At 48.4% G+C, this 24,126-nt stretch overlaps 1 long non-coding RNA gene across 1 annotated transcript in view; it reads right to left on the bottom strand.

Moving 5' to 3' along the window:
• LOC309813408 overlaps nt 1–24,126 on the bottom strand; it is a 286,009-nt gene that overhangs the window by 145,405 nt on the left and 116,478 nt on the right. Inside the window, exon 2 of the long non-coding RNA XR_014295494.1 lies at nt 1,312–1,391. This is a non-coding gene — a long non-coding RNA (uncharacterized lncRNA). The remainder of the gene's footprint in view (nt 1–1,311; nt 1,392–24,126) is intronic.

The raw sequence follows: 24,126 nt of genomic DNA on the forward strand, positions 1-24,126 counted from the left end.
TTAGAGAATCACATAGAATGATGGAACCTCAGAGCTGAGAGGGTCCTTGGAGAGCCTTTTAGAGGAAACATCATTTAGCCATTCATTCAGCTATTCATTTATCCTAGAAACAATGATTGAGTACCTACTATGTGCCAGGCTGGGTGCTGAGATAAAGCAATGGGCAAGACAGACTCTAAAATTGCCCCTGGTGCCTTTGTCAGCATCATACTGCAAATTAGTGGCTAAGCTGGGGCAAGAACTCTGTCCCCTGCCACCCAGAATCATCCCTATTAATCATAGGGAAAGGGACACAGGGAGAAAAAAACGGAGACGGTTGAAGGGCACTGTGGGGAATAGAACAAAGGGAACTGGGAGAATGAGGGGTGAGTATAAGGAGGTCAAAATAAAGATCAAAGGGAGTAGGAAGGGGGTGTCATATTGAATTTAAGAGTAAGAAGTTAAGAGGAACATGATGATTCATGACTGGGGTTAGGATTGAAGGGAATAGCTGAGAAACAGCAGGTGGGGGTCTCTGACCCCTTCATTCTCTTTATGCTTTATTCCCTCCCATCCACACTCTGGTTGGTAGGAAGGGAGGGGGAAGTGATGCATCCATTGCTGTGGATCGAGCTTATCATCGTTATCATCGAGGTAGAAGTATTTATCATCCTGACAGATGCTCCCCTCTGAAATCTCTGATAGCCCAGAGTCTGCTCCCAAGGGGATAGGAACCACTGTGACCCTTACAAGATAAAGAAAGAACTGATGGGATTTTCTCGGCCTTAATTATGTAGGGCCCTGGCAGAATGAAGCCAGGAGTTTGGGGGCAAGGAGGAGGCAAAGAAGGAAGAAGCCCAGGAGAGGGGAGTGAGGTATCATGTAGGGAGATGCTGGAAATTGTAAGGAAACACTTCACTCTGTTCTCTGGACTGCAGGTGTTTATGATGAGCCATAAGTGGACAGTTGGAAGTCCAGAAAACAGGGCAACACATTTGCTGACAATTCCCACACTGAACGTGAACATGGAACGTGAGTGAGAAATAAACCTCTGCTGTTGTAAAAGCCACTTCGATTTGGGGCTGTTATCGCAGCATCCTCTAGCCCATCCTGACTGATGGAGGGAGGCTATGGGAGCTGGACAACACTGGTGCTGGCAACAAATAAGAAAAGGTCAAAGCCAAGGATTCAACTATTCAAAAGTTTCTGTGCCAGGGAGGGATTAATGATGACAATGGGATGGAAGGATCTGGGTGTCTGGAGGACTGGGGCATGTAGACCCTTTGAGCTAGAAGAGAAGCTAGAAATTGTCATGAGAGGTAGTAGCCTTACCTGACAACAGGATGGGCTCTGGCACCACGTCCCTTTCCTCTACTCCTTGGGCAAGTTCCACTGTGTTTTGGTTTCCTTTTCTATAAAATGAAGATAACAAAAACAGCATCTAATATAGGGTTGTTGTTGGGACTAAATGAGTTACCCACATACGAGTTAACACGTGTGCTTAGAACACATATAATGAGTTACCACGGGTGCTTGTGAGTTGAGTATCCGACTCACTGTAGGTGCTCAATACACGTTACCCATCAGTACTGTTCTTTCCAAGGCTCCCAATTTGCAGATAATAAAACCGAGTTCCAGATAGCGTACAGGACTTCCTAGAGATCACATGGCCAACTGACAGCAGAGAAGAGTTCCCTGCAGCCAGCCAGGAAGTGTGCTGACTCTGCACGTAATGGGTGTGGAAGGCCGATGACAAGCATTTAATTTGCTCTTAAGCCAAAACGGTTGTCAGTAAATTACACATTGATTATAAAAGGGCCTCCAATTAAGATTCACTAATTACATCACCAGCTCAATTGTCATGCAATTCATATACAATTACCCAAGAACAAATATTTAACTACTTTCCTCTTAATACATTAAACTAATATTATTCCTCAAGCTGTGGGATAGGAATATAGAAACATTTAATTGACACGGAGACATGAAATCAGAGCATTAGTGAGACAACGGCCATATTGTCCTGTCTGGTGGTGTGATATAGCCCCGGGATGATGAGAAGGAAGGGGATCAGAAGAGGGAAACCCCTCGGGTCTGTGTCTTCTGTTCCTATGATTGTAGAGATGGAAGTGGCTGGGGGATGCTAGAGAAACATGGAAAATCCCTGAAGGGAGCTGTCCACAATTCTCATGGGCTGAAGTGGTCATTGGTTGAAGCTGCATGGCAACTTAACTTCCCCTTCTACTCCGTCTTGCTCTCTTCCTTCCTCAGAGTTGTCAATCCCAAAGGTACTCCCTAATGCTCAGCCTGAACACTAAATTGCCTTGTACAGTCTGTTCCAGAAAATTCCATATGTAACAGGAAGTCATTAGATTTTTCTGAGCAGACAAGTGGCATGATCTGACTTACACATTAACAGTGTGTGATTAAAGGGAGGCAAGGGGTGAAGCAGAGACACCTGTTAGGATGTTTTTGTGGGAAGTTCGAGCAGACCATCTAGACTCAAAGGATGGAGGGAAAGTCACAGCCAGGGGCCCTGCAGGAGGAGGACTCTGACAGTCTGGGGTGGGAGAGAGGGGAAAGGGCTGGGGGTGGGAGCCTGTCTGAAGGGCAGGAGCAGTGTTCCTCAGGCACCCAGCAAACAGATTCCCCATGGAGTTACCCCTGGGACCGCCCCTGTGTATCCTGGGGCCACTGAACCCTGGGGCTCCCAGCATCCATGGGGATGCTTGTGGGTTTGGTTTGCAGGGGGAGCTATGCAACTTACATCATATAGAGAGTTATTTCACAGGCTGATGAAATCACTGTAATAGATTAATAACCTGCAATATAAAACTTATTACTTCCTTAAACATGTCAGTTCAAGAAAAACTGAGTTTTGTTCATAATGTTTTAGAAGCACAGAGCACAAGGAATAAACTCTGGCCTTGAGGAGAGGTGAGGGTCTTGGATGTAAATCTTTTCTCCAAGTCTTCTGAAACATGGGATTCTGTTCACTACTGCCTCTACCACTTGCAAGCTGTGTGACCTCAGTCAAGTTATTTAATCTCTCTGAACCTCTTTCTTCTTCTGTAAAATGGGAATGATTACTACACTAGATAGTCCACCCACTGGGTTGTGGGTAGTGAATGAGACACTAGGGTGACCATAGTTAATACGTTGTAAAATGTCAGAGAAACGTGACCTGGGTAGTGTGGCTCCGTGATTTTCTCCGGGATAAGTGCACCCAGGGAAAGAGGTAGGATTTGAGGTGACTAGATTCCTTCTACCAAGAAGACTCTCCAGGCCAGATGTGACTACTCTCACTGCTGAGCCCCAGAGCCCTCCTTACACATTTCTCTAGCAACGTTTTCCTCAAAGAAAATCTTTCCCTATGATTTTTTTTCAGACTGAAAGACAGGGAAGGGACTTTTCAGATATTGAGTGCCGATGATGGGCCAAGAACTGTGCTGGGTGTTTTAAATATATCACCTCAGACCATGAGTATTTCTTTGTCTTTTTTTTTTTTTTAAGGCTTTGCCTTGTGCCCTGTGGGATCTTAGTTCCAGGGATGGAATTTAGACCAGGGATGGAACCCATGCCTCCTGCATTGGGAGTGCAGAGTCTCAACCACTGGACCGTGAGGGAAGTCCCAGACCATGCATATTTCTGTTAGGAAATTTTGTGAAAGACTTTGGAAACTGTTCAGTGTTCTCTTGAGTGCAACCTGCCAGATTATCTGATTCTGTTGGGGCCTGTGCATTTCATTGTCTTTGAGCCATTTACAACTGTGCAAGTTCTAGAAAACTGATACTAATGAAATGATTCCTGTCCTTGGAAATGCAAATGAAGTGTGTTTGGTGGAAATGCAGCTCATTATTACCCAATGGTTATTGACCGGTTTTGCAGATATTTGTAAATTTATTTCAGTATTCCCGATTGCCCATATGTGTGTGTTCTTTGAATTCTCCCCTCAACTGGTTGTCCTATCTTACTGGTTCCCTCATTAACTAATGAGTTAAATAAATTCTTTGATGTGTATTCATTTTATGTTCATATGAGTCATGATTTTAACTTAAAAAATTATCTTTTAATACTGTATATCAGAAAATTGAGAAAAGCCTTGCCCAAGGTCACAGACGTGGAAATCTCAGAGCTGGCATCTGACCTTGGGTCTGTCTGGTTCTTTCCACTTTATGGAGTGGCCTCAATATGTCCTGTCCTCTTGATTCATATACGTGCCTCTTCTCTCCTGTTTTGTGTGAGTCCTGGAGGATTAAAGGGCCTGGGCCTCACACTCAGGAGTAATTACTTTTGCAGGAGATGAAGGGGCAGGGTCAGACTGGGTTCTGGGCACTACAGTTCATGCAAGAGACTGGTGGATGAGGGATGGACTCATGTGGTAGGGTCAGACGCACCCTGGAGAAGGGCCTGGGTGTGACTATAGAAAGGGATGGGGTAGACAGGAGAAATGTCCCTCCTCTTTTCTACAAAACATCTCCCACCACCTGCCATGTCCAGAATCCTCCTTATAACTAGGGTGTGGAGTGAGGATTAGGCAAGTCCCCATCTCCATTCTGAAGGACCTTGGATTTAGTCCCCAAAGTTTCCTATGAAATGCTCTGAGTGGAAAAAAGTGTCAGTAAACAAAGGATGTTGCAGCCATCAAGCCATCACATTACAGCTGCCCTGTGGTTGAGCCCTGAGGGAACTCAGGACAGAAACACGATGTCCATATACCTGAGACTAACACAACACTGTAAAGCAACTATACTCCAGTATAAAATAAAAATATTTTTAAAAACAGACAAAAATAATAAATCCATTAGTATCTAAAAAAAAAAAAAAAAAGAAGAACGAAAGAAACAGGATGCCTGCCATCAAGCCATCAGCCACTGCAGCGACCCCGGACAGTGCACCCTGAGAAGACTCAGGATAAGAAAACACAGGGTACTAGACCCAGATAGCTGAGGTGCATGTCAAAGGAATGATTTCAATGAGCCCAAACTCTTGCATCTTCCCATATATAGAAAAGCACTGAATTCCTTGAGATGTCTGGTTTTCTTTAACAGTAATCTTTTGAAATTCTGACTACCTGGTCTTTGTTGCAAAAACTTCTATATATCCCGGCTCCCCCCTTACTTCTTCAGAGCAGTCCCTCAGAGCTATCCGGGAGGCTGTCTCCTGGGCTTGAAGTCCTCAGAATGTCCACTGAATAAAACATAATTCTCAACTTTTGGGTTGTGCCATTTTTTCAGTCGACAGGCAATCTCATAAGAGTCCTTCTCTGGGTCCCACAGCTGCATGCCTGGGTCAGCCCAGATGTTTGGGTGTGCCTCCTAACTTCTGGTTTCTCCCAAATCAGCTTCTCTCTCACTGATCCATCTCACACAATGTACTACCAAATTAATCCTCCTGAAAGAACACTTCGAACATGGATGGCCCTCCTGGCAGGTGTCAGAAGCGTTCAGGAAGTATTTGCTGAGGAATGATGAAGGGCAGGTTTCTTCCTTCCCTCATTCTTTCTTCAATAGATTTATTTAATTTATTTATTTACTTATTTTTTGGCTGCACTGAGTCTTTGTTGCTGCATGCGGGCTTTCTCTAGTTGCAGTGAGTGGGTGCGAGGGCTTCTCATTGCGGTGGCTTCACTTGCTACGGAGCACAGGCTCTAGGCATGCAGGCTTCAGTAGTTGTGGCTCACGGGCTTAGTTACTCCGTGGCATGTGGGATCTTCCCAGACCAGGGCTCGAACCTGTAGTCCCCTGCATTAGCAGGTGGATTCTTAACCACTGCGCCACCAGGGAAGCCCTCACTCTTTCCTTTTTTCATCCAACTAGTACTTGTATTAAATGCTTACCCCCCACTGGCGAACATTATAAAGCATCACCTGGGGGAGTCCTACGAGTTATAAGAAAGGACGTTTCAGATTCAGAAGGAAAGACCTTCTCAATAAGTTGTCATCTAATAATATCATAATCCCTACCCATTGCTGATTTATCAGTCCCCAAGCACCTCTCACCTTCTAAGTACCGAATTTGTCTTGTTTATTGCCTGTCTCCTCAGCAAGAAAGTAAGCCCCAGGAGGGCAGGGATTTGGTTTTGCTCTCTTGGTTTTTTTTGTCTTGTTCACTGCCTGGCACAAAATGAATAATCCATAAATATTTGTTGAATGAATAAATGTGTGTGTATTAGGGTCATCACATCAGCCAGTGAAGGACATTTAATCGCTTGCATTTTACAGACTAGGAAACCAGAGTTCAGGCACTGACTTGCCTAAGGGTGACCCAGCTAGAGAATGACAGAGCCCGGATTCTGATTCAGGACTCCTCCGTCACGGCACCTGTACACACCAGTCAGGCAAGAGGTGCCCAATAAAGGCACACAGCAGGTCAGGAGGTGAGGGTCGCTGAGAGCCACCCTGACCTGGGATGTGAAGGACATGAGAGTGGGAGGAGCAGGCAGGGGCTGTCCCTGGAGAAGACTCTAGAGCCCAGAAGGGAGTGGACAAGCTTAGAACCGGAATCAGTGAAGCAGGTCAGGGCCCAGGCAAAGAGTATGTATGGGGAGAAGGAACAAGATGGGGGATTAGGGGTTGATGTTTCATTCATTCATTCATTCAACGTGTACTGAATACTATATTCTAGACACAATACCAGGCTCTGGGAATTAAAAAATTGATTGAGACACAGCACTTGCTCTCCAGGGACTTTCGGACTAAAGATGGAGCAGCACATATACAAGCAGAAGTTGTGGGAAACATTTGCAAGAGGTCGGCGGGGCACAAAAATAGGAGCACTGAATTCACGGGGAAGGAGGGACAGAGGTGGGCTGTGGAGCAGATATGGCATCACTGAAGAGCTTTGCCTTGAGCTGAATTTCGGGTGACTGGTTGGTATTTGCCAGAAGCTGGGGTGTGTGGAAGAGGACTCTAGGCAGAGGGAACGCATGAATAGCTGTAGAGGCATGAAACAGGCTGTTGAAGGTGCCAACCATTTATGGGGGTTGCTGCCCGGGGTTGGGGAAGATGGACACACAGGCAAGGCGGGAAAGCTGGAGGAGGCCAGGTCAGAGTCCTGTGTGCCAGGCTGGGGGACACAGACTTTATTCCATCCATCAGGGGTCAGCAAACTTTATAACAGACACTGGATGGTAAATACTGTATTTGAGGCTTTGAATTCTGCTGTCGTATTACAAAAGCAGCCACAGACAGTGTGTAAATAAATGGGCGTGGCTGTGTTCTAGGCAAACTTACTTTCTTTCTTTTTTTTTTTTTTTTTGCGATACGCAGGCCTCTCACTGTTGTGGCCTCTCCCATTGCGGAGAACAGGCTCCGGACGCACAGGCCCAGCGACCATGGCTCATGGGCCCAGCCGCTCTGCAGCACGTGGAATCCTCCCGGACCGGGGCACGAACCCGTGTCCCCTGCATCGGCAGGCAGACTCTCAACCACTGCACCACCAGGGAAGCCCTAGGCAAACTTTCTTCAACCGAAGCAGGCTGCAGGATGAGTTTGCCTTCCCCTGTTACAGAAAACGGGCAGCCACACGTAGTGTTTCAGTGAAGAGCATCGAAAGAAGATTTATGAGGCTAGAATGTGCCAGATAGATTGAAACAGGAGACTCGTGGGAAGCCAAGTGAAACAGCCCATCTGTGAATTTATAAGTCTGAGCAGGATGGCAGCAATAGGAAATGAAAAGAGCTGTAAAAGCCACTTAGTATGAGTGGAGGGACCTAATAGCTAAACTAATAAAAGAGATGCAGAGGTGGGAAGAGTTAAAAGTGGATCCCAGATCTGAGCATGGGTAGGAGGGAAAAAAAGCAGTGGCTTCATGATTTAATTTTAGGCAGGGCTCTGCCACTCTATAACAGAGATGTAGATAAAGGTATTCATCAGGAATTGCAAAACAAATCAGAAAAATTGCTTCCACGTGACTGCAAAAGTGGAGATTCTTTTTAGAAGCAAACATTACCTGCAGGTGGAAGGGAATGGGGGTGGGGTGGGGAGGGGGGGGAGAGGCGATATCTTCCAAATAAGCTTTTTGCTAACTTGGAGGGAAATGGATACATCTGGAAAATTCAGACCTGTTTGCATAAGTGATGCGAGGCTGTTCAGGCTGTGTTTCACAAACCCCAGGTGTTACATAAGATGTGACTAAAATGTTTGGGGCTTAGGGAGAGAAACTGTATAAACATGTGGTTTTATTACAGCTCATAAAAGATGACTGTGTGAAAGCCTCAGAAAAATTGAAACTCTGTATAGTATAAATGAATGGTTTTCCCTTCTTTTATGGCTGTGTCTCGCTCAAGACTTGAAGATGTGATTAGAAATGGGTGTCTGGGGGCTTGGCCAAGGTACCAGGATTTAGCAAGTGGCCTCTGTCTGTCTCTCGTGTTCTGGTGACTCTGGTGTGTGGGTCAAATGAAGATGGTGGGGAGGAATGCATGGGTGTGTGTTCACGGGTGCTCCAGGCCAGGCGTGGGAAGCGAAATGAGTGACTGCAAGTAATCAGCCGGGGCCCAGGGAGGTGGCTGGTTCACGTAGCCGAGGCTCTGAGCCACAATCCAGGGGAGCTTGACCTCAATGTATTTCTTCGGCATTTTCCATTTTCTCAAGTAAAATGAAAAGTGAAATGGACCTGTTTCTTTTAGCAGCAGCATTTGGTTTTTATTGGCCCACCAGGGGACAGAACAACTGTGTCTTTGAAGAGCTGGCTGTGTGTGCAGCCCCGGGGCTGCTCTCTGGAGCACAGGCGGTGAGAACTTGAGTGTGTCCAGAATACCAAAAAATCGGACAGAAAGAAAGCAGGGAGGATGGGAGGGAATGACAGGCTGGGGTGGGGTGGGGGTGGTGACTGGTTGGTGGGAGAGAGGAGGATTATGATGGGCCACTTGGAAAGTTTTCCTCTTCTTAATGCAAGAGTCTTGCTACCACCAGGAGGAGGCTGGGTAGCACGGAAGGAGCCAAGGGTCAGGGGTTCAAGTCCTGGGTCTGCCACTTGCTAGAGGCCAGGCCTCAAGCTACTTACTTAATCTCTCAGAACCTCCTTTCCTCATCTGTAAAATGAGCCTGCAAAGATCTCCAGGCTTTTTAAAGACTTTGTAAACCACCAAGCCCTAGGCCTGCCCATTCAATTCAGACTAGCCTGTATATGGTCATATACGATCATTGCCAAGTCTTGTTGCCAGCAAGAACCGGGGAGTTCTGACTTCACGTGTCAAGTTCAACCCTGGTTTTCGATGAGTGGTTTCGAAAGGGCTCAGAGGTACTTGGGGCCTGGTTGCTGAAACCTTCTTTACTGACGACTCTGTGCTGTGTTCTGGGGGTTCGGACAAAGCAAGTCACTCGTATTGCCTGCAGGCAGGGAGGTGGCGTGAGGGCCCCCGTCACTATAGTTCAAGGTAGACGCACAGTGCAAGGCAGGCTCCACCGGAGGCAGACGGTGGGGCTTGGGAGCTTCTGCTGCTTATGAGCCGTGTGGCTGAGAGCAGGTCGCATCACCTCTTGGAGCTGTGTCCTCTGTGTCCACAGGAGGATGCCAATAGTGTGTGAAGTCACCGGGAAGAGTAAATAACATATGGAAAAGCATGGAGCGAAGTGCTGATCTCGGTTTGACAGTTATGACGAGCAGGTTTGAGTCCATGAGTTAATTTTCCTTTCCACTCCTCATTTAGCTAATCCCCCCGCTGGAGCCCTCTGATGGGAGGAAAATTGCGCTGAGCTCCAGGAGAGCAGCCTTTGTGTCTTATCTCTACATACCAAGGTCTAGCACGGGGCTTGGCAGGTGAGCGCAGTCTTGGCCTCGTGTTGCCACAGTCAGCATGCAAAAAAGAATGCATTTAATGGACCAGCCAGAGAGAGCTCCCTACATCCCAGGGGCCGGAAACTAGGAAAGGATGGGGAGAAAGAAACCTGCCCTGATCTCTTCTTTTGTGTGTCCAGGACCACTCTCTGCCCCTCTGTACCCAGCTCTGGCCCTGGAGAGGCGGACCTGCAGGGACTACATCAATCGGTGCCTTGCCCTCGGGCTTCTAATTGGGTTCAGCCAGTGGGAAGTACCAGCGGGAGATCAGAAAACAAGGCAGAAAGTGAGGTGAGATAGATATCACCGGGGATCCCTCCTGGCCGGGCCACTTTGGTTGCAGCTGCGGCCTGCGGAAGGTCCCAGCTCCTGCTGGCAGCTCTTTCCCTAGAGCCACCACCTGGGGTTCTGGGAGTGACTGTGTCCCTTCATCCCATCAGGCCCAGGGGAGGTAGCAGCTCCCTGCCGTTGCCAGCACCAGGGTAAGCAGTGTCCTTTCACCCTGCCCAGAACTCTGTAAGTAGTCCCTTCGTTAAGAGCCCCTCCATTGACCTCATTGTAAATACCCTGGGACCTTGACTTTTACAACACTTGTAAGAGAAGTTAGGAAACAATGAAAAGCGATTTGATCCAGAGACAAAGGCGACTGAGGACATAACAAAGAGTAGGAGCACACGGTACCCGGGGAGGAGAGGTTACTGTAAGGATGTTTCTGAGCGTGGGCAGAAGAGCCCCTGCCCCATCCAGGGTGGCGGGTCTGACGCAACATGAGGCCAAGACGCAAGGAGCACAGTCCCCAGTGAACCTGCTCCTTCAGGAGCCGAGGGGGCGGGAGAGAAGGCCTTGGTGTAGACAAGGGAGAGAAGAAGAGCTGGGCTTAGGAGGTGAGACTGTCTCCAAAGCCTGAATACAGTGGGTGAAGCCAGACTCGAGGGCCTGTCTCCTTCCATAGCTTCCCCACAGCCAAGTGCCCTGCCGGCCCCTCCTGCTGGAGGACAGTCTGTCCTCTGAAGGACAGATGACCCACATGGAGAGGGTACACACTAGGGAGATAACGGGGAAAGGTCCAAGGTCTTTGGAAGAAGACCTCAGTGTTCCAGGTGAGAGATGCAGGAAACAGACCAGAGGACGGCAGGTCTTTCCTGGGCTGTTGGCCCACCAAGGGGTTTGTGGCCACCGTTCAAGGCGCGTGGCCCTAAGAATCGGGCTGCCTGGGACTGTAGGGAAGGCGGGGCTTAGGGAGAGGGTGGGACCCAGAACTCCACCTCTCTGTTTTCAGCTGAGTCAACAGAGGGGTTCGGTTTCCGTGGAGAAGCTTGGCTGCTTTACTGGAGACAAAATGTCTACTTAATTGTCTCCACACCAGCCATGTCTTTAGACCCCCTTGTCACCCCACACAGGGGACCCATACTTTCCTTTCATAAAACGGAGCATGCTTGTATGTGTTCAGAGTCTGTCTCCTCAGCTAGACTGTGTGCCCTCCTCAGGGGTCCTGACTGTCTGGCCTCAGGGCTGAATCCTCCACAGCCAGCATCCTGCCCTGACCTCAGGGTCCTCAGTCTGAAGGGAGACACAGCCCTGACCTCAGGGTCCTCAGTCTGAGGGGAGACACAGCCCTGCCTCAGGGACCCCCAGTCTGAAGGGAGACACAGCCTTTTCCCCCAGGGAGCCCCAGTCTGATAAGGTGCTCCTGCCCCCAGAGCACCCGGTCTGATGAGGGAGATGGGATTTGCACCCCTGGTTTCATAAAAGGAACTGACCCTAGAGACGAAGTGCAAAAGTGCTGAGAAAGGGATTCACCAATGGCCCAGGTCTATGATGTGCACACTGCAGAGTCAAAGGCTGCAGGGAGCCACCCGGGGTAAACAGAGGGGCCAGTCCCTGCTCTCAGGGAGCCCTGCCAAAGTCTGGCACCTGTCAGCCTGAGCTGCTAGCGGATGTCCTGCTCACAGGCTGATCACACTGCATGGTCAATGTGCAGTATGGACTTTTGGGATATTGCCAACTGTGTCTAATCCTCTAATCTATTTGTCATGCTCAAGTTGTAACAAAAAAAAAAAAAAAAAAAAACAAGCTGAGAGCTAAAGGTCGGGTGACCACAGTCCAGCTGGTCCTGGAGGGATGGGGGGAGTGGGAGAGGGATTGGCCCTTAATGTGACAGGGAAGAAAGGCACCAGCATGGTGAGGGTACAGGTCAGGGACTGCTGAAGCGGGCAGTCCCGTTTCTGCAGGCTGCTGGACATGCCTGAGGGCGGGAGCTCTTTGGTGGCCGTGTGAAGGGAGCTCTGGTCTATAGAAGGGCGTGGGGGAGGGTGGGGGAGAGATCTGCCATCTGGCGTTTGGAGTCCAAGGACCACATAAATCCATACCTGTATTCCCAATTCCAGGTATAAATACTGGGGTGGCCAAAAAGTTCGTTTGGGTTTTCCACACGATGTCATGAAAAACCCAAACGAACTTTTCGGCCACCCCAATATATCCATGCATTTTACGGAGCAGCACCTTCCTTTTGTCAGATAGGGCAAAGGCTGACACCAGGCTTGGGGGCAAGAACCTGACACAACCCTCCTGGTGAGTGCAATGCCAAGCTGGTGGAAGGTGCTGGGGACCTGGGGAGAGCTCCTGTGGGGGAGAATGGAAAAGGGATGGGAGTGAATCTTGGAGAATGATTTCCTGAGCTCCCAGATTGGGCCCAGGAGGCGGTCTCTCCAGGAGTTGCAGGGACTGTGCCCCAGCCCCTGCTGCAATGTCAGGGTTGGTGGGGAGATCCCAGAAAGCGTGGAGGCTGAGGGCTCCATCACAGTTCTCTCACAAGTTCCTTAAGGTCAAGTGGTCTTAGAACCTGTTGACCACTGAGATGATTCAGTCCGTACCCTTCTCTGGGTGCAGATGGGGAAACAGGTCCAGACAGGCCCACTGGCTTCTCCAAGATCACTCAGCCCATTAGCGGCAAAACAGGAGAGAGGGCTCCCATGCTTCGTCTGGTCCCCCTTTCTGTCACAAATGTCATCTCCCTGGGCCTCCTAGGCCTCAGGGGCAGGGGGTCCCATGCAGCAAGCCCCGAGGTGGTGGTTCGCAGGCAGGAGCTTCATCAGGGCCGCTGGGGGAGGGGACAGGGTGGAAGCAGGAGTGGGAGAAGTCAGGCTGTCGTGCAGCCTTCGTGGGAGCCTCAGTCAACCCCATGGGGGGATGAAGTTGGGGCTGCTCTGGGAGGGTGTGACCTCGGAAGCTCTCTACAGCTACGGCAAACCCTCAAGAGGCTGGCGGGTGGGAAAACAGGCTTCCTTCCTGACGGGGACCCAGGGGGCTCATCATAGAACCACCACCTTGGTAAAGAGGGAAGCGTACCACCTGCCTCGTATAACCCTCACAGGTGCTGTGAGCCTTAAATCCAGTATCATACACACATGCACTCTGCAATAGAGAGTAGACGTGTGAGTGAGGAGGTCTATAGCTGGCCTGCCGTGGGCAGCTCTGGTTCGGGTGTCAACAAAACAGGAAGACGTGAGAGAAGCTACGTCTGCTGTGCACGTCTAAGGGGACCTCGGGAGGGAGGCAGGTGGCCTGCAGGCCCCATGTTTCTCCCGGGTACCACTGTGTGTCCCCCGGTAGAACACCTCTCGGCATTCGAGTCTCTAAGCCAGCAGGGCCCTGCACCCTGCGAAAGGAAGAAGCCATTTGGGGGCGGGGTCCCTGGGCCTGCTAGCGAGGGCGCCCACCTCCTCCCTTCCCTTCCTTGGTTTCCCAGACCCAGGTAGTCTGGCAGTGGGAGAAGCAGTGCCATAGACTTTGTGGTGAGGTTCTACAACATATGCATAATAAACCACCGCCCACTTGATCCGTGAGTGGAGATGGAAAGGCACTGAGCTTTGGACATGCCTTTAATCTGCTGCCAGCCGTGGCCCTGGGCAACTTCAGTTTCCATGCGGGAAAAATGAGAATAATAATAGAGAAGATGAAATGACCTGACATATAAAATGCATATTATACTGTGCTAGGTCTGTGGAACATTCTAGATCCCTTCCTTCCATCTTTGCTCCTGTCTTTTGGGGAGATCACAGGGACAACCACACAGAGAATAGGACTGGGGGAGCCATCTCCCCTTCTTCTAAGGCTTCCTTTTTTTTTTTTTTTTTTTTTAATTAATCTTGGCCACACAGATTGTGAGATCTTAGTTCCCAGACCAGGGATCAAACCTGGGCCCTCGGCAGTGAGAGTGCAGAGTCCTAACCACCGGACCACCAGGAAATTCCCTTCTAATGCTTCTTAAGGAGAGAGGAAACAGCTCCCCCCAAACCTGTCACCCTCCCATCGTGTCAGATCCTTTGAAGACAAAGCCTGCAGATTCAGCACTTTCTTCCTCCCAAAGTTCCTAGCCCGTCACTAGGCACTTTACAGTGGTGGAAAACCCATCCACAGGAGAGGAAAGGGTGCTTCAGGACTGTCCATGCCTTTGGGGAAGGCTCTGAGGTAGCAACTGGGCTGTGTGAAATGAATGATTCACTCGAGAGGAAATACGATTTTTCTCTGGTCTGTGGAGCTCGTCAAGTTAGGGCTGGCTGAGTGAAACCTTGATAGATTAAATAAACGGAGAGGAGCTTCGAGATTGAATCTGTGTGTTCTTCCTCAAGAACCCGGGTCCCCTCCTGGAACTCCCAGCCCAACCCTATTCCCCAGCTCCTAGAATGTTCACCCTCTGTCAAAGGCTCTGCAGCTGGGGAGGACCCAGGTTCAGCAGAGACCGCTAAAGCCAGATGCTATTTCTTCTGATAGATTCCCAAACTGCCAGCAGCCCCTGTGACACAGTCTTTAAGCAGGATGGAAAACGTGGACCTTATTAAGGACTGGTTCAGGGTGGCCCACAGCCAGACAGGAAATTCCAACTAAACACTGATGGGGAAAACCTATTACTTTGTTGCCTGGGGCGGTGGGGGAGTGCCCATTTCAGACCACACGGGGCACAGGTAGGGAGAGGGTGGGCGTGTGGGAAGCTACTCATTGATTTCCCTCTCTTGACAGAGGGATGGGGGCCTGGTCCCAGCTGACTGACAACCCAGCTCCCACCTCACCTCCCGGGGTGCGATTCTTAGCCTGCGCTGTGAAGGCATGGAGGACGTGGCAGGTGTGTATTTAGGTACAGAGAGAGAGCTGAGCAAGTCCAGCTATGAAGGGGACCCTGGGGTAGGATGGCCAAGGAGAGGAGACACACAGCCATCTCAAATGCACATGAGAAGAACAGCCCAATATTTTAAAGAGAAAAAGTTAAATTAGACCAAGTTGAAACAAAACAAAAACACTAACGCAGACAAAAGCCTAATATTCCAACATTAGGAGCAAGGGTGTGGGTGTGTGTGCAGGATGGGGGAGGATGACGCTCATATCTGGTGATGGAAACTCTAACAGCAGTCTGAGCCCCACAGAATCTAAGCAATATTTTAGTGTCAAGGTCCTTTGAGATGACATTTAAGTACCGGCTGGAATACTGCTTCCTTATCAACCCTCACAGGGTCGTTTTTCCCCACCTGGAAATTCTCTACCTCCTAGTTAGGCTCATTAGAAAACAGCAGTTTGTTTTTATGCCATGTAAATGTCTTGTTTGCTTGAGAACTGTTTTTTCCTGGTTCCCTCCCTAGACTGCAAGCTCCTGAGAGCAGGGATCAGGCCTTATCTAGCTCCTTCTCCTTACACTGCTTCCAGGCAGAGTCCACAGAGAGAAGCGACCACAGAACATGAAATGTACCAGGCATGTAATACTCTAGAAGGCCTGTAGAGGGCGAGATGCTGGTGTCCCTCTATCTGCCAGAGGCTGCAGGTGTTTGTCAAATCAGGAGAATTGAATTGTCTACTGAACGGAGAATTGGCTCCAGTTCAGGAGAATTGCTCAATGCCAAAGGGAGCCTCCACTGGGAGGCTGACCTGGAAGGATGACTAAGAGGAAGGGCTTTGGCCAGAGGAGGCAGTGTCCCCATCCCCTCCCCAGACCTCAGCTGATGTCCAACTGCACAGGAGACACAAAAGGCTGACCTCCTGGCCTCAAGGTGGGACCAACTCTGTGGTGCAATTTAAGCTCCAGAGCTCGTGCTGGGATAAGGCTGGTATGAGTCACTACCTGAGAATAGCGCCTTACTTAGCTTTTTATCTCCTGTCCTCTTCCACTTCCCCCATTCCTCTCCTCCTGAGAGCACTGCCCCAGTAAGTCACGAACAAGAATCCCCATCTCAGGCTCTGCTGCTCAGGAACTGACTCATGTGTGTGGGTACCCTGTAAAAAGCTGACCCAATGGGGAGCCCTCAGATAAGGATTTGAGTGCAAGTGGCTTATTGGAAAGGGATCCCAAGAAGATTCACAAGGAGTGGGGCAGCGAGGCAGGGAAGGGAGAAAGCCAGGAAGGAGCTCATGGATGAGGGACTCACCCCTGTGGGCAACTGGCACTCAATCCTGCTGGGGACCCTCAGAGACACCATGAGGAATACGCCTAAGAATTGTCCACTTGGAGGGGCAAGAAGTTTGGTATTTATCCATCAACTCCTGTGCATTCTAGGTTGAGGGTCACTCCTGAGACAGTAAGTCCTAACACTTCCAACCTGCCTGCTCCAGCAATGGGGGAAACACTCTAGGGCAGAGAGATGCAGGAAGCCATGGGTGGCCATGCCAAGAGTTACGGGTGACTTAGTGGGTAGGCCAAGAGGATATGGTGGGCGCCACCAACAGCACATGAAAACCAAAACTAAACCACAAAAAAACAGGTTACGTGGCCACCTGGATATTTCCAGGCACATCGCAGTTAACACGGCCCCAAAGTGAACTCACAATTTCCTCCCCATCACCCAACCCCCAAAGCTACTTCTTCTCCTGCTTCATCACCTTTTGCAGAACCATCCAACCAGTTGACCCAAGCCATTGGTCTAACCTGCTAACAGATCTCTCATTCCCCCAGATCACGAGGCACCCTGAGTCCTTCATCCAACACTCTTATCTTTGTGCCTGGGGAGGCCCACCATCTTCCATGTCTGCTTGGCTATGGCTTGTCATCCTCCAGAGCCTCCCTGCTGTTTATTGTAGTTTGTTTTGTTTTGTTTCCAGGAAGGCACCCCCCCCTCTGCCCTGCCTTTCTTGACAAGACAGATATTTGCTGATCACATAGCCTGGCCTGGTAGCTCTTCACCAGGCCCTTCACTGAGAGGAAGGAGAGTGACAAAGACCCATCTTTCAGTCTGAATTCTTGAATCTTCACCCAGAGGAAACACCTCTTGGAGAAACAAGATCCCCTCGCTCGGTGATGCTGAGGGTTTTGTTTGGCATATCACCCTTCCCCTCTTTCTGAGGCTCCCTAGGAGATATTTCTCTATTTTCAGAACCAACACTCTCTGTGTTCCTCCCAGGCAGCTGGGGTGCTTTTATATGATGGGCTCTGTGAATCAAGTGATGGATTGAGCCTCCCTTTCCACTGATTTTAGAAAATCAGCCAAATCGTGTCTCACCCCAGGCAAGCATAAAGACCCAAATGCCCCAATGTGAACTTCTTTCATGACCTCGTTTTATCTTTCCTATTTCTCCTGCTTTCTTCTACATTTATTTTTGATTTTGTTAATGCATTCATCTAAGCTACCTTAAATCTTTTCAAGACAAGGCAGATTACAAATACATACAAACATACACATCAGCACGCAAACATATCTACCTCTTATTATTGTCAATAATATTATCTCTTCCCACCCCAGACTGGTACTCATGCATTGCCGGTACACAAATAATCTCCCTACTGGTAAAATCTCCTGCTTCTGGGTCTGATCCCCAGGCCATCCTCTATGTAGCTGCCAAGTTGATCTTTCTAACATGCAAATTTCATAGGGTCCCTCTTCTGCTCAAAATTCTTCAGCAGTTCCCTCAACATCTCCAAGATAAATATAACTTTTCCCCTCCAAAGACGTGACCCCTGACTGTTCAGCCTTTCACATTCCTCCCTCCCCCTATAACCCCCAATACACCCCATTAGACATTCCAGAAATCATGAAAGCACCAGACTGTCTTCCCTGTCCACCTGCCATACTCCTATTCACCCTCTGAGGCTCAGCACGAAATCACCTCCTCTGTGAAGCCTTTCCTGATTCCCCAGTCAGACTGTGAGATGCTCCAGCTATAGGACTAATAGAATGTAAGAGCTTCGGCCACAACGTCAGACAAAATGTGAGGAAATTTCAGGACCCTACAGACTTGCATTGTGTGTCTTCCAAGCTAGAGCAGAAGACACTAAAATGTCTGAAGAGAGAGAAAAACATGGAAAGTCCAGGCAGGCAGGGAAGGAAGCTGGGTTGGTAAAGGAAGGTATCTGCCCTTTCCCTCGACTCTTTTCAGAAGGTATAATTAGTTAAGGGTGTGATTTGAGCACGGGAACAAGGATTGCAGAAACCCAAATAAAAAAAGGACACCCCCCCCCAGTTGTCATAGCAGTTGTAACAAGGACCAAACACGTCCATATGGTCGGTTGCATACTGCCTCAGTCTCCATGTCCACTCAGGAAGCAAGTGCCGTCTACATGAGATAGTTTCAGTGCAACGGACCTCACTTATTGACCTAGTAACTTCCACTCTCTTTAGGTAGTAAATCTGCTTGCCTTGCAACAGTGACCCTTAAATGCAGGCCCCTGAACCAGCAGCACCAGAATCACCCAAACGTGTGAGAAATGCAGATTCTCGGGCCCCAACCCAGACCCATGGTTCAGAACCTCCCAAATGTTTACGGTATAGTCCTGTGAGCCCCCATGAACCCAACCCCAGCTTCAGCAACTGCCAACTCACGACAAACTTTCCCTTCCACAGCCACTTCCCTGGGAACAAATCCCAGATGTCATATAGCACCTTATATATATGGAAAGTGACAATGATTCCTTAATAATAGCAAGTGTTTCGTCAATGTTCAACTTTCTTGTCTCATGAATGTCATAAAATTTTTTGTTAAGATTTTTTTTAAACCAAGAAGCAAATAAGGTCCACACGTACTGTTTACTTCTTTCTTCAGTTTTTTAATTCACCACTTCATATTTTGACAAAATTCCCTTGCAATGGATTTGTTAAAGAAAACAAAACTAATAATTGATTAAAAAGGCCTGTGATTTTTAACACTGAAGTTTTAAAATCATTTGAGTAAGGTTAGTGAAAATGTCACTATTAGCCTGATATTTGTAAGTTAATCAATTTACTACAGTTATTGAAACACTTGGGAACCTTTTCTTGTTAGTCATAGGTTTCCCCTCTTAGGCATTTGACGGTCTTAAAGAGAAAAAGATATATTAAATATATGAATGTAGTTAAAAATATTTAGTAAATTAGCTAAGTGTATAAACTGGGTTCTTCCGAGAGAAATGTGTTCAACTTGAATTTATGGAACATTATTCAAAAGTCTCATGAAAAGTGATTATTTCATTTTGACTTAATTTACCAGATTTGTAAATAGAACAAGCATTGTAGTTGAGTGTAGACTTAGGAAAAACAAATTTCAAAATATTTTGTTTTAAAAACCAATTTAAAACCCATGTAATTGTAAATAACCCTTTCTGCACACTTACAAACCCATGCTGCCATTTTCAGTCCACTTCAATTACAGCAATTACTGTATTACATGACCATGGCTGTGTCCTGCCCTGTCTGCCTTGCTGCCCTGTGAAGTCTGAGCTCTTTGCAACCAGAGGCTCTTTGACCCGGTGATTTCAGGCCCTGGGACCTGCCTGTGATGGGCTCTGGGAAGTCCGTTTGCCTTCACTGTTGCCCCAGCTGCTGGGGTGCTGGCTGGCAGACCGTTCCCTTCCTTTGGGGACTCCTGCAGCTGCCAGCCACTTGCCCAAGGTCACGGCCCCCTGGGGCAGCCCCTCTCCAGTGCCTGGTGCCTGGGGATGGGAGTGGAGCAAGGCAATAACTCTGAGGCACCAGAACTCCCAGCCGTGGGCCAGGCTGCAGGTTGCCCTCGGCTGGCATCCCAGCTCAGCGCCTCCCTCCCTGCCCAGGTGCTGACCCCCAGGGCCTTCTTAACAAACATCCTGCAAGCTGTTCTCCCCTTCAGAGCCTGCTTCCTGGGACGCCAACCTGCAACCTGACCCACAGAGAGAAAAAGCAGGAGAGAATTACTCCCAGATCAAAAAGGAAGCGCTGATAGAAGTGTAAGATTCAGGAGCCACCCAACACGGATGCTAACCGACTCCAGCAAGTTCCGGTCAGATCTTCTCCACCCAAGGTCACCACCACCACACGCACTGGCCGGGCATCATGGTCCACGGCCAGAGCCTGGGGGCCAGCACTCCTGGGGGCCAGGAGGGAAGGCAGGTTCTGTGGCTCTGGGCAGCTTCATCTTGCATTGACTTTCTCTTTATTTCCTTCCCATCACTTCAGCCAAAAGTCCAACTTCCCCAGCCTCTGTATTATCTGGTTTCAACACATGAAGGACCAGCTCTCAACATGGAAGGTGTAGGTCTTTAAGCTCTGATTTAGTCTAGGTCTAGTGAATTTGAGTGACGCCCTCACTAGCTCTGGGCCTCAGAGTCCATTCTCTAGGCTCTTTGTGGCATCAGTTTGAGGCGTACTCCACGGCTCACGTTTGCCACCTCCCCAGCTCCCCTATGCCTGGCCTCCTCCCTGCCTCACTGTGACAAGAAAAGCAGCTGCTGACAAAACAAACAAACAAACAAACAAAAAAACACCTTTTGATTTCTGTCAAAAGAAACTGACAACAGAGTTGCTGTCTGGGCATTTTACAGTGTGGTCACCCCGCTCACACCAGAGTCTGGACATTTAGATAGGGACGTGAGTTTAGGATGCCTGCCGGAAGTTCCCGCTTCGCTTTTCCGGGGACAACTTTCAAAATAACCACTTAGTGTTCAGCCCTTGAAAAGTTAGTGACCCCAGCCCTAACCACCTTGTAAGTAGTAGGTGTCTCCTGTTTGCTCGTGACCTGGGACAGAGGACGGCCCTTCCCCTGGGTCACAGTGTCCCCTTGCTTCTGGGATCTGCAAGTAATAAATCTTGTGACCCTACTTCCTTTGGGTGGGTGTATTTAAACTGTAACTTCAATCAAGACAACCCTGGGGTTTTTCACTTCCCCAGGTGGGAGCTGGGATGCTGAGCGAGCTGCATGCATCCTTCGAGTGGGTGGCCGTGTCCCCTCACTCAGCGGGTCGTAATCTGCTTGTTCTTAACTCAGAACACCAGCTCTGACCTCTCAGCACACTCACCCATAAACCACATCCTCTAGCAGCCAGGTATGGAGCTGCACAGTGAGCTAGATCAGACTCCTACATGAGTCTCCACTCCAGGGGCCGGCTCTCCATCAGAACCCAGTACTACAGCAGGTGTCCCGGCAGTTTTGTAAAAAGGATAAATGAGGAGAAACTTACGAAGCTTGAAAATAGATCAATAACATTTCTCTGTGAATGTACGGGTCGCCAGAAGAAGCGTTGGAAGCCCAACACATAAGACACATTTTAAAAAGAATCCCTGGTGACGCAGTGCCTGCCAATGCAGGGGACACGAGTTCGAGCCCTGGTCCGGGAAGATCCCACATGCCGCGGAGCAACTAAGCCCACGCATCACAACTACTGAGGCTGCGCTCTAGAGCCACAACTACTGAGCCACAACTACTGAGCCTGCATTGTGGTGCAACTACTGAAGCCCGCATGCCTAGAGCCCGTGCTCCGCAATAAGAAGCCACCGCAACGAGAAACCCGCGCACCGCAACGAAGAAGAGCCCCCGCTCACCACAACTAGAGAAAGCTTGCGCGCAGCAAAGAAGACCCAACGCCGCCATAAATAAATAAATATTTACAAAAAGAATCATGAAACAAAAGTACCATGAAAGGAAAAACCATCGCAGAGGGTATGTCAAGTGGGTGCATTTCTCAAAGAAAGCTCCTTCCACACCCCCCACCCCCAGAAATCAAATCAACTTGTGGATTGTTTTAAACTTTAAAGACAAAGGCAGGATTTTTAAAGGGGCCAAGGAGAAAAGAAACATCAAACTAAACGTTGGAAGACTTCAAGCAAATCTCAGCCTCTTTCGCAGGCTGCAGGGCAGGAGCATTGCTCAGGAAGAAGCTCTACCAGGCGCACAGAACTGGAATTCCTGGCCCCCAGCTGGCGGGCACAGCCAAGATCAAATCTCCAGGTGGGAAGACCATTCATTAGAGGAAGCAGAGAGAGCCAAGAGCACAGAACTAACTAGACAAAGAGGGAAAATCGAGAGTTTAGAAGGGGCAAGTAAATCTTCACTTTGACAGTATCCACACTTAATCACATAAAGTCAACAACGTCAGGAAATTAAACACATGCTGTGAGAGACCATGAGGTGTAAAGATGAAATTTTTACCATTTTATGGCAAATGTCTAACCCTTCTCAGTGCTTAACATGTCTGTTTTCCTACAGTTAACCTTTTTTATTATCTTTTAAATTACATTTGTATACCCTTAAATATTTCAACCCACCTTTCTGGACTAGGCAAGATATATATCATTTAAAAATATACTATTTCATCAAGTAGCCCAGACTCCCAAGATATAAGGAAGTATGAATCGGAAATAAAATAGAGGAGGGACAACTTTGAAAACTAAACTTACATCCTGTGCAGAAAAGGGGCTCCCACACACATTTACTTAATGCTGACAGTGGGTTTGACATTACACTTGGCTCTGGAAAAACAGGTGAAACAGGCCGAGTCCCAGCTCCAGTGAGATTATGAATAAAGTTGGTAATTGAGAAAGGAAATGCATTTTTTTGAATTTTATTTTATCTATTTTTTTATACAGCTCCCACATACTGCCAGTTCCCTCAGACAACTCCCATATTCTATACTGTGCCTAGTGTATCTCTGGTACAGAACTTGGTACCAGAAGTGATTCCAGGAAACAGACTCATAAGAATAAGTTCTCTGAATTAGTTCTGGTTAGTTGTGATGGGTCCTCTAATTTGGTTAGATTTAAAGGTATTAATGACCATGTTTCCTGTGGTAAAGAGGTCATTGGTGGCCCATGGCAAACAGTGGTAAACAGCTACTTAAATTCTCACCTGTAGACATCTGTTATCAAGTGACTGTAGAAGGCAAGACTTGAGGTGACCAGGTAATTGCTGCCATGGAATGTTTTGGTGACAGTAAGGAATTTAATTGGGTTGGCTGGTTTCCCCCAACTGTGCTTGGGAGAAAGAAATCAATATGCTCAGGGCTTTAAATTCTCACTCAAGTTCTGCTAAAGGTACCTGAACATTCTGTGACTGACCCAAAAGAAACTTTTATCACCTGTGGCCACCAAGATTTCTGAAAACAAGACCCAAAGTCTGAACTCACAGGTGGTTAAACTACACAGCAAGTGAATTTCAGCCTCTCAGCCTCTTAGGTTAAACTTCGGGCTCTTCTTCAGAAGGAGTGGTACACTGAAAATCAGACGAGGACACATGGAGAGATTCTGATGAAGCTGGAGACCTTGAACCCCTAAATCCTGCCAAGTCTCCTTTTCTAAACGAAGTGGCCCTTCCACTCGTGCCTCAGGAGGCTGGCCTCCCCTTGTGACAGCCTCCCCTGAGGTTGTCAGCCACCTTGCAAAGGACTACTGACTCTCCTGGGCACCCACCCCCCTACCCATTGCTGAGACCTATAACCAGACTCAAGTTCAAACAGGGCCCGAAGAGTGAGGGAGGAATTGTTACCTGTGAGGAGGTGCCGCACATGCCAAAAGAATTGCATGATTTTTTTTCCAATTTATAAATATAGATAAATTTCTCTATATAGAGAAATCTGGAGAATATATATGCAAATGGAACTTAAGGTTATTAGAGTGTGAGATGTAAGTGCTGGATTAAGTAGAAGTTATTGAAATGGGCTCACTAAGCAGAGATCCTGGACTTGTGCGTTAGCTCTAATGGCTAGCAGTAGCTCCAAAAGCCCGCTGGGTTGACTGATTGAACCCCAGGATGGTCTACACTAAATCGAGTTGAAATGCCAGTCTTTCTCTGGTACACTGTAGAGGAAGCTCTCCAAAGGCTTAGGGAGACTAGAATGCGAGAACAAATTCTTATATAAGACCTGCTCCCTCATCCACTAAGCCTACCACCTAGAGGACACTCCCTTCACGAAGGATGTAAGAAGTCTATTCAGAAGGGGAAGCCCTGCATTGTTGGAGAACTCTGTAGTAACTATACTCTAAAGGCCAGGAATGGCCATGGGAAATACTGCCTCCAAACTGGGCTCCCTGAATCCATTGGGGATGATGGATCCCTGGGTGACAGGGGACAAGTGACAAGATGGGCATGGTTACTTTGTGAGCAACAGAGCTGAAGCAGTAATCAGAATGATTTGAACTGCAGAGATCTTTGGTGTGGCTAGTTGATC

Source organism: Mesoplodon mirus (assembly GCF_964341445.2).
Source record: "Mesoplodon mirus genome assembly, chromosome: 12".
Lineage (NCBI taxonomy): Eukaryota > Metazoa > Chordata > Mammalia > Artiodactyla > Ziphiidae > Mesoplodon > Mesoplodon mirus.